The 11,821-nt window shown below is 34.5% G+C and overlaps 1 long non-coding RNA gene across 1 annotated transcript; it reads left to right on the top strand.

Annotated features, from left to right (window-relative positions):
• Positions 1-1,844: 1,844 nt before the first annotated feature.
• On the top strand, positions 1,845-5,803 carry LOC137018698 (uncharacterized). The gene is made up of 4 exons (XR_010894930.1): positions 1,845-1,982; positions 2,973-3,154; positions 3,348-3,408; positions 5,660-5,803. It is a non-coding gene; the product is annotated as an uncharacterized lncRNA (long non-coding RNA).
• Positions 5,804-11,821: the final 6,018 nt, after the last annotated feature.

Here is an 11,821-nt window from a genome sequence, read left to right as displayed (position 1 = left end):
TTTTACCCATGTACATGCACTTGTTTTTTGTTGTTGTTTTCCCACTGTATACCCTGTTCTATTTCTTCTATTACTGTTGTGAGATGTATATGTACATAATTGCAAATAATAAAAAAAAATGTAAATTTCCATCACGTGCATTCAGAGCGGCAATTAATACGCAGAGCCGTAGATCGCTAGCAATATCCCGTTCATGATCGAATGCGATTCATCTGCGATTATGAACGCGATATTTCGTAGCTTGTCAGCAGGGGCGTAAATTTCATCTGACAGTAGGGGGGGACAATAAACATAAAATTTCTTAAGAGCAATTTTTGAAGGGGACACAAATAACACAGCCAAAATTTTACTTATAAAGAATATATGTAATGTTACAGAGATCTTATATATATATATATATATATATATATATATATATATATATATATATATATATATATATAAATATATTTTTTTTTTTTTTTTTTTTTTTTATTTGAAGTTGTTTACAACCAAGTCACCAAAATACGATGAATACCAAAGTCCCTTTTAGTCTTTGTGAATACACACTAAGCATAACCGAACACACAACAGTAAATCTGTTAGCCTTATTACAGTTCACATATTCGTATCACAATGTTAATTGCTGTTGGTGTGGGTGACTTATCTTATAATATCCAACAAGATATGGTAAATAAGCTAGGTAACTTAACATTATAATCGCTAAAATAGCGGACTCACTTGAAAATAAAATCATCAGTTATCATCTTTTTTGTTGTTGTTATGACTAATTACTCAGCACCGTCAGCATTAAAGAGAAAATAATCACTTCATCCGATGTTTTTGAATAAAATAGCCTTGACAGCCGACTTACTGGAACTGTAGAACTGTTCTCTCCCGCCGGCGCCGCCGGACTTCTTCAGAATCTACACACACGCCAGTGTGACGTGCGCGGTGGACCAAACCACTGTGAGGCAAGGGAGGGGTGACTCAAAATGTTTCTAAACTTAAAACGCCCGTTTGCGTTTGTATTGCTTCACTACTTACATAATTATTTTAAGTTTATATAATTTATGTACAATACTTAGCGTGGTTATTAATTATATATTTTATTGGGGGGGACAGCACTCAGATAGGGGGGTCCTGACCCCCCTGTCCCCCCCGCGATTTACGCCCCTGCTTGTCAGCGATCTACGGCTCTGCGTATTAAATGCCGCTCATCTGAATGCACGTGATGGAGATTTAATACGGAACCGGCTTTAATGACGAGATACGCATGACAATCACATGTGCATTAATTACAGAACATTCTCTGCTTTTCATACCTCAGCACTTTTATTAATGTGCGCCGGCGCATGTTTAAGAGTCTCTGCCATTAAACTTTCGATCTCCTTCTCTCCAAGACCAGCTTTATATTTCATGACGGCATCTGGAATTAAACAGAAGTGACAGCCGTTACAAGTACCAGAACGTTGTTCATGCTTGTTTTCATCAGTGTGTTTAATCATATGTTCATTCGTCTATAAATTATATATAAATGTCAAGTGTAATTGAAATACAATGTATACACTTATAAATTATTTAATCATACCATTTTGTCATACTATAAAAATCATACTAATTAAAGTATCTTTATAGAAATCTTTCCTCTGTCAAAAATGTAATGTTTAATTTTAGTTAAAAAAAAGTGTGCCAGAAAATGCAGAAAGGAGAAAGTCAAAACAATCTGATGTAATGGCAGCTTTAATATTTCAGTGTCAAATTTGTAGCAAATTTGTCTCTAACTAATCTTTGTGACTCACGTGTGATAACTTTGCATGTTGTTGTTTTAATCAGAGCCAGCTTCTTTCGCTTCCCATGCAGGCTGTAGTGGCACCATACGTTGTTGGTGGCTACTGCCCGCATTACCCTCCTTACACACTCTCCTGGATTGGCCCCACCGATAAGGCTGAGATGGTGTGTCTGGAAGAAAATGTCATTTGTTGACATGCTAGTAACCAAAGGTAATAGTATACTCATTATGCCATAAAATGTTACAACAGTTTAATTATCTGTTATAACATCAATGATGACAGAATTTTCATTTTGGGGTGAACTAACACTTTAAGAGGTAAGATGTAAAATAAATTTATTTCAAACTAGTTTACCTAATGCTAAAAAAAATGAAATTGGTGTTGAAATAAAATCTGCAAAAAGAATGTATAATGATGTTGGATCATTTAGTTTTTTGTTCTCTGAATTAAAGGATTAGTCCACTTTTAAATACACTTTTCCTGATCATTTACTCACCCCCATGTCATCCAAGATGTTCATGTCTTTCTTTCTTCAGTCGAAAAGAAATGAAGGTTTTTGATGAAAACATTCCAGGATTTTTCTCCTTATAGTGCATTTCAATGGCTACCAACAGATTGAAGGTCCAAACTGCTGTTTCAGTGCAGCTTCAAGGGCTTTAAACGATACCATATGAGGAATAAGGGTCTTATCTAGCGAATCGATCGGTCATTTTCGAATAAAATACAACCGTTTATGATTTATAAACAAAATATCGCCTTGAACGTACTTTCCACTTCCGCGTTCTTCATAACGCTTACGCTGAATGTCCTACACCTTCCCTATTCTACTTACGAACAAAAAAAAAAAAAAACTGGCGCCGCGTTCGTTCCGTAAGTAGAATAGGGAAGGCGTTAGCGGAAAGGTGATATTTTGTTTATAAATCATAAACGGTTGTATTTTTTTGTCTGGTATCGTTTAAAGCCCTTGAAGCTGCACTGAAACTGCAATTTGGACCTTCAATCTGTTGGTAGCCATTGAAATGCACTATAAGGAGAAAATCCTGGAATGTTTTCATCAAAAACCTTCATTTCTTTTCGACTGAAGAAAGAAAGACATGAACATCTTGGATGACATGGGGGCGAGTAAATGATCAGGAAAAGTGTATTTAAAAGTGAACTAATCCTTTAAGTTGGCACCCACCACTTTCTTTCTAAATTCAGGGTCCTTAAGGTCGTTCTCAAGCTCCTCCAACTCCTCCTTGCACTGAGCTGTCTTGAGATCCAAGATATCGTCCTCCCTTTGACGACCCTGGTTCCTCCGCAGTAGAAGTAGAATTTCTCTCTGGGAGGCTGCCAGGCTGTCTACTTTCTGCAGCAGCGACTGCAGTGTTTCTGCAATAAAGGTTTTTTTTTTGTTTTTGTTTTTGTTTTTTTTTATAATTCAAGTATTAAAAAATGTAACTTTTATGTTATATATGAACAGAATAATAATTAAAAAAATAATAATAAATAAATAATTTAACAATGTAGGTAAACGCATTTGTTGTACACCTATTTAATCGTATTTAAACACATCTTGTATCTTTTACCTTTGAGGTTGTTCGGCATTGAAATATCTCTAGGAGGCCTTGTCCATGGTTGTCTCTCCACTGAAAAGGTAACATCACAATTCTGTTAGACCATTATGCAGACAATTTCATTCTTGAAGTACAGAATAGGTGAAAAACAGTAAGTTTGGGGGTTAAAAAGCGACAGTTACATTTTGTCCATTGTTGTTACTTAGGGTATGACTCTTTGTACAAAATAAGTTATTTTGGGTATTTTTGGCTTCTAAATAAGCTGTTCTGCATTACAGATGTTTTCATGTAGTCAATACAAAATAATGTTTAAAAAATGACTTGTGTTAAAAGTTCATGAGTTCCTTGTTTTTTTTTTTTTTTTCTGAGCGGTCAAACAGAACAGAATAGTCCTGCACCTGCTTTTTTGCTTTTTTGTTTTGTTTTTCAGCATCTTCTGCAAGTTTGAACCCTTTCCAATAGTGATGATACATTAAACTTATGTTTTCTGGGAAGCTTGCATTTTATGTAGCTTAAGAATAACATAACTAATTGAACAAATGAGATTTAAAATGATAGTTCACCTAAAATGAAAATTCTTATTTACTTACTCTTTAGCCATCCTAGGTGTATATGACTTGGCTTTCAGAAAAACACAGTCGTAGTTATATTAAAAAAATAATGTATATAATGGTAGTGAATGGGTGTTGGATGGGCTTCAAAATCCATCACTCCACATGACTCCAGGGGAGTTAATTCAGTTGTTACGTCTGACGTCACGCGGCAGCGCTTCCGGGTCCAAACGCTCTATCTCATACCACAAGAAAACAACAAATGGTGCTAATATACACACGTAATACTACAAAAAAATATACAATTATAACCTTTATCTCCATACCAATATTCCAGATGCCCAGACAATTCATCTTTTATAATTCGTTAAAATATTAATAGCTCTGACGCTGTGAGCATGGAGACTGTTGTGTAGACTGTAAGTATTTAAAATGATTAACTTTTTAAAATGATTGATGTTTAATATGAATAAATAGCGCTCATAAACAGCCGTCGATGGCATTTGCCAGGGAAACGAGTCGAGGCTAGGACCCGGAAACGGCATTCCTTACGTCACGACTTAACAAGTGGATAAAGGCCTTCTGAAGTGAAGTGATGGGTTTTTGTAAGAAATTATCCATATTTAAAACTTTGTAAAACCTTATAAATTAGCTTCCAGCAAACCACTACACAAAGTGAGTTACTGTGGAAGAGTAAACTTTGACCCGATGTATGAAGAAGTAAGTTCCGGTTGGATTTGTCTAAAAATGTTAAAGTTGTATTCACCTAGGATCACATGAGGGTGAGGAAATCATGGGGTAAATTTAATGTTTGAGTGAACTATCCCTTTAAACATAATTTACATATCCTGTTCAAATGTATACACACTCTGACTCTTAATGCATTCAGGTTGCCTTCTAACCCTAAACGTTCTGGATTAGAGATCACAAACCAAAAATTTACCAATCAGCTGTGAGCAAAGTGACAAATCTCTGATGTTAAAATGACACCCCTCCAGTTTCTCTTGTTCCAAATTGAAGGTCACTATACAGTAGCGATCCATTCCAAATTTGTATTCCGTTCACTTGCTAACTTCCCTACACATTGTGGACTGAGGTGTATGTCCTGATTGCACTGCAAAGGTTTAAATGGAATTGCACTAAGCCTCATTAAAAATGCAACATAAAATCAATGTCTGTTAATGGTCAGCATAAGATAGCTACAGATATTATGTGATTATATTTTAAAATAATACACACATTCGTTTGGGGTGGGGGGTAAATTAAGCATGATCTGTTGTGATGTCACAACAAAGGTTATTGAAATTATGAAATTACCTAAATGCTTTTTTGAATACATGTGTCATCACAGATTTAAAGTATGTAATTTATAGATTATTTTGGACAGCACTGTAGGAGCTTGCAGCTATGGACGGGACACTCTTAGCACCTTTTTGAAATCTTGGCATCTTAACTAAAGTTCAAATAACCAAATGTTAGTTAAAAGTGGGCATTGAAATGGTGCTACTTGACTTGAATTGTAAATAAAATGTAAAAAACAACAACCCTCTTATTTTGTTAAAATTAACATCTTGCATGTTCTGCCACTGCTTGAATGAACTACACAATGCACTTGATCTGTAACAAGTTGTGTGTACGTTACAGTAGTGAACTTGCATGTCTTATATGTAGTATAAAAATAACTAATACATATATATATATATATATATATATATAACTAATAACTAATATGCTACTCTGTTGTTTGCTCTGAACTGATTCTTGACAAATTTATCTACAGATTTCTTTACCATTTGCATGTTCTGTTGCTGCCACTGAGGATCGTCTGGGAGGCTCTTCAACATCTGCAAGCAAGATGAATACACAGTTGTTAAGCTTAAGTTGCAGACCACATATTCTTCAGTCACATTGATTGAAATTCTACCTTCAGGTAAATCTTGTGATGCGGGAACTGAAGGGTCACAGGTGGGATGGTGGGAAGGTTCTGTGAGGGTTTTAGATATTTCAGTTTGTAGAGTAAATTACTAGTATTTGCATACAGTTAGGGGTGTGTGATTGTGTTGTCTATGACAATACTATTATTGTTGTTTTTAACCATGTGTGAGCTTGGATATATTTCAAAAAGCAAGGTGAACTTACCATCACACATACCTTAAACCTCCCACGTGTTTAAATTATCGGTAATTTGGAATCCAAAATTCTACATAAATCCTTATCCCAACAAGGTGTAGACGCCAGTCAGGTTTATTCATTATGATTATGACAGAAGGTCTCACAAAAGTGTCAGTTTTCTCTGATCTGACAGCTTCAGTGATTTATAAAGGTAGCACTCTTTACTTGCTTTCTATGTTATTCAATTGCAGATAAGTTTTTCATTAGACTTGGACTTTTCCTATTTAATACTTGTGCACAGAGAGCACTAACATTTAACATTTAAATGTTATAATAGTGACTTTATAATGTCTAAATGTAAATTCAAAAGCAAAATGTAAAAAAATATATATTAGGTAGTGGAAATGGCTGATAAGCCAATAAATGCTGCTTTGCTTTTCGCTATCTTTGAAAGGCATCTCAGGCATGCAAGTGCAGATTCTATCTCTTTGAATGGAGAAACATCAAATTCTTCAAAGCTGTTCACCAAGCTTACAATTAAATGTCTCTTTGAAATCACAGATAAAGTCTTTGCTACAGATCATGGTTTTGGAACCTAAATCCCATGAGAAAGGTTTGGGTCAATCAAAAAAAAAAGAGTTCATGGTATATGTGATGGTTAACCTTGATTTCTGGAATGCATTACTTTTCCCAAATCTTCACTTGCGTCTCACCCATTTTTGTAGGCAGATTATGCATAAAAATTGAATCAAGTGCTACGAGAGCTGTAGCTGAACACTAATGTTGAAAAGCCTCTTTCATTTTACATAACATTATGGAAAGATATTCTGGACAATTTATAAAAGGAATAGCAAATTTTATTTTCAATTATGCTTTCCATATGTGGACGCATTAAATTGTGACATAATCCAAACATAATTGCAAATTTTGCATTACCGTTTGTGTTTTCGCTTTCGCATATGCATACGCACAGTGACATGACATGTTATGTCATTTTACAAGATCTTTTCTCATTAAAAGACATCTTTTCTCGTAATGATATGTTTTCTTGTTAAGATGGCATCTTTTCTCATAAAAGGATTTGCAATTTCGTTTGTATTGTCACAATGTATGCGTCCACATAAAGAAAAAGCAATTGAAAGTACAATTTGCAATTCCTTTTGAAAATCGTCCAGAACTTCCTTCCATATAATATACCTCTGTAAATACAATTTAAATTCATGTCTTGCACACTTTAATGCCCTTTGAATGGAACATATACGTTCACTTCAATCTGGAATCATGGCAGAATATCCTGTAAAGTCCACTTCACTGGGCACTTACAGTTGAATAGAACAAACGTCTAAGTGATAAGAGATACATACAAAATATGCAGAGCGGGGGGGCATGAAGGACAGAATTAAGAACCGCTTATTTTAATGTATTCCATTTAAATTCTTAGCACATTAAGGCACTTTTAAATAACAATTTGATTTCCATTGTTCCACTGTTTTTACTGTGCACAGAATATGAAGAATATCAAAAGCTTACTAGCACAAAAACGCTAAAATACTGTCTTATCAACAAAAGCCCATTAAAATTACAACTGTATATCACACACCCCTAAAGTGTATTTCCTTTTCATATGGTGCTTTATTTTCTGTGATATTTGTAAAAAGAAAGTCAATTTTTTTTTACTTGGGTGCAGTTTGGGTGGATCTGGAAGTTTAGCTGCTTCTGCTGTTAAAACATAAATTGATTTTTTTTCATTAGATGAAACTTAACATCAGCAATTCAGTATTCTCTTATCATATATTTATATATTATCATATATAAAATGAAACTTCAATCAGTGAGAATTTTTTGTTGTAGTGTATTTCATACATAAGGATTTTATGTCTCATAGTATAAAATAGGAAACTATCGTAATATAAAATAGGTCCAAACTTAGCAAAAATGTTCAATATAGCGCATTTGCTGATAATTAAATGGCTAAAATGTGAGATGAAACTCTGAGCTCATGTAACTTTTTTTCATGTAAAAAAAAAAAAAAAAAAACTTTTCATGAGTCTGAATTTATGTCAGAACGGCTTTACAAATGATTTACACACATCCATTCTGCTTATAATTCATGAATGAGGCCAAGTGAACTAGAGGGACATTTCAGGGTAGGAGATGGACTTTAAAGGGATAGTTCACCCAAAAATTTTAATTCTGTCATTAATTACTCACTCTCATGTTGTTCCAAACCCGCAAAACCTTTGTACATCTTTGGAACACAAATTAAGATATTTTTAATGAAATCCGAGAGCTCTCCTACCCTCCATAGACAGCTACTATGGTCAAGGCACAGAAACATAGTAAGGATATTGTTAAAATAGTCCATGTGACAGCAGTGGTTCAATCATAATTTTATGAAGCTATGAGAATTAATCATTTAATGATTTCTTCTCTCCTGGGAGAGTCTGCTAGTTTGCCAGTAAACAAGGTGCAGCAGCAGCACCACATACATGCGTCGTGGTAGTCTTGTTAATGGCGGCAAACTCTCCCGGGAGAGAAGAAATCATTGAATACAGTTATTTCTGTTTTCTTTGTGCACAAAAAGTATTCTCATAGCTTCATAAAATTACAATCGAACCACTGCTGTCACATGGACTATTTTAACAATATCCTTACTATGTTTCTGTACCTTGACCATGGTATGACCCTTGCGGAGGGTCAGTGAGCTCTTGGATTTCATTAAAAAAAAAAAAAATCTTAATTTGTGTTCCTAAGGTGAACAAAGGTCTTACAGGTTTGGAACAACATGAAGGTGAATAATTAATGACAGAATCCTTTAAAATGAACTTTGAAATCTACTACTATATTCTAAACTACGTTCTATTTATAATACTATTTATTAAATGTCCTTTTTTTTTGATAACTTGTGATTTATTGAATAGGGTTTAAGAAATTATAATTTGATCAGCCTAAGGTTAAGCACACAGTGTACAATTATATTTTCCATGTAAAGGTGAGTATTGGAAAAATATTATACCTTTGTCTGGCCTTTTTCTTACAGCTGTTGCCTTGAGGCGAGGAAAGGGTTCATCTACATGGCAAGCACAATATTAATTACTTTAATGCTGGAGCTGAATTTAATAATTTGAAATTTGCAGATGTACCTTGTCGCTTTCTCTTTAAGTTAGGCATCCAGGTGGCATTTCCCCACTCATCTAAAACAATAAAAAAAAAAAAAAAATAAATAAAAATGATTACTTCATTCACTTATTGAAAAGAAAGGGGTAGTTCTCACAAAATAATAATAAAAAAATCTGTCATAGTTTTCTCACCTTCAAGTTGTTTTTTTCTTTGTTCTGCTGAATACAAAATAAGATATTTTGAAGAATGTTGGCAACAGTTTCTGGTCCCCATTGACTCCCATGGTATTTTTTTTTTCATACTTAAGTCAGTGAAACCCAGCAAATGTTTCATTACTAACATTCTCTAAAATATCATATTTTGTGTTCACCAGAACAAAGTAACTAATACATGCTTAGAACAACTTTAAGGTGAGTAAATGATGACAGAATTTTCATTTTTGGGTGAACTGTCCCTTTAATGTGACATGTTTTTCATTTTTAGCCATTTATCTGGGCTTATAATGTCTTATACCATCGCTGCTGTCTTCGAATCTGCTTGGTTTTCTGGTTGGCCTCTTAAAGTTATTACCAGTGTCACTTTCTACAGAGGAATTCAATTCAGCATTTTTACTCCACCTTAATGCCTTCTCGAAATCATCTAGGGATGAGATGTTAATGGAATTAGGAAATCAAAATGTCTTCACAATTTATTTAAGTAATAATCTGAAAATATCCTGCCATAAATTAAACTTTACCAGTTTTGGCAAAAACACGGATTTTTCGTGTGATCCATGTCTCTTCGTCAGGGATTTCTTCTTTTTTTGCCCGTTTTGTCTGATTGTTCGGAGGCCAGTAACTTAATTGTTGCTGAAATTTGTAAAGAAAGTCAAAAGTTAACTGTTACCTAATTAGGAAAATTTTAACTTTCAAGATTAAATTATTTATGTGGGTTGGACTTGTGAAAGGTTATACCCCATCATCTTCAAATGTCCAGCACTCTGCTACAATTCCAACCAATGATTCTTCTAAAAATTCTACAATATAGTACATGCTATAAGAAAAAACAAAACAATGTTAATTTATTGAAAATGTCACTTATTACACATTTCTTAAAGAATATATGAGACCCTGGACCACAAAACCAGTCATAATGAGTTTTTGGCTCAAGGTTTGCATTTAAAGTCTTACCAGAGGTGTTCAGTTGGGATTAGGACTTTGCTTTCTGCACACCAGTAAAGTTCTTCCACACTGACTGATTTGAATCATTTCTTTTTGAACCATGACTTATACACAGAGACACTCTCATGTTAGAATAGTAAAGGGTCCTGTAAAATTGGAAGCACACAATTCCCTAGAATATCATTATATGCTTCAATATTAAGATTTGTACTCATGGAAATTACCATAAACCTGTTCATTAGAAGGGGGTGTACCAATACTTTTGACAATATAGTGTATTTTAACATAAAATTGTGTCAAAGATTTTTGGTACACATAATTTTAAAGGAGTTACTTCCCTCGGGTTGCGGATTAGTGGCCCCAAGATGGAAAAACAAGACGCTACAGGAATACTTTTGGTCCTGCGGCAATTGAGGTTTTATATAATAAGAAGAGAGATGTTTTAGTATATGCAATAGTTAGTTAAATGCAAGAAGGGATATGCATGTGTTTGGTGCAGCCTGTCATGATGTTATTAACCGGTATGTTTGTTGTAAATGTTGTCTTGTATGTGTTTTCTTTCTGCAAAACAATTTTACCTGCGGGTACGAAATGAAGATACCTTGACCTAAATTTATTTTGGTTTTATGGGAATTACATGTGTTTTGAACCAAGCTGTGTAAATGAATTAAAGTAAGTTTAAAAAAAAAAAAAAAAAAAAAAAAATTGGTTCCATGCGCAGTTGCGCACACAGTTGGTTTGGCGCCTTTCCAGTCAGCTTACTCGGTACGAGACAAGTTGAACTTGAAGGGTTTCATCTGTTTCATCATTCGACCAATTTGCACAGTAAGTAATATTTCATCTTATGCATTACTATTTATCACAATAACTAGTTTGTTGACTGACTCAAAAGAATATAAAATGCTCGGGTTTAGAACGCATCTATTGGACAAATTTCAGCGACTAATCATACTTGGCGCGACTGCACTAAGGCCTAATTTTACCGATTTTATGTCACGCAACGGAATGTACTTTCAAGATATTTTTTGGAAAGAATGTTGCTTTATAAACGCCAATATGCTGCTTGTTCATAAAGAAAGCTCCTATTTAAAAATTGCTTCAACGGTTCTGAGCTCCAGCCGTCATCGGCCGTTTCCGCCGAGAACAGCTTTAACGCTACCCCCGTTAGTACCAGTAACGTTACTGCTGGGCGTTATTAGCCGAGCGCCTGCCGTATTTAGTGGCTGAAAAACACTGGTGACACACGGCCTAAAACATAAACATGCCTGTTTAGCGTGTGTTTATATAGAAAAACAATTGAATGGACAACGCGTTCTGTGTGAAAGGCCTCTAATCGTTACATCTGCATGTTACCAAAAAAATAAAACTTTAGTTGCGATTTATGGGTTTGAGTGAGGGGGAGATTGAGCTTTCTTTTTTTTTGTCAGTCAACGACTGATTATGTGTTTTTGCTCTGTGATATTGTATAAATTGTGGATAATTTCCACAGATTTCCTATTCACAACACGTTGAAATTCTGAATGTTTTTAGTGATACACGTCAGGGATCCT

The sequence above is a fragment of the Chanodichthys erythropterus genome, chromosome 4 (assembly GCF_024489055.1).
Source record: "Chanodichthys erythropterus isolate Z2021 chromosome 4, ASM2448905v1, whole genome shotgun sequence".
Taxonomy (NCBI): domain Eukaryota; kingdom Metazoa; phylum Chordata; class Actinopteri; order Cypriniformes; family Xenocyprididae; genus Chanodichthys; species Chanodichthys erythropterus.
Note: the sequence above shows the minus strand (reverse complement) of the source record. Positions and strands in the feature narration are given on the sequence as shown.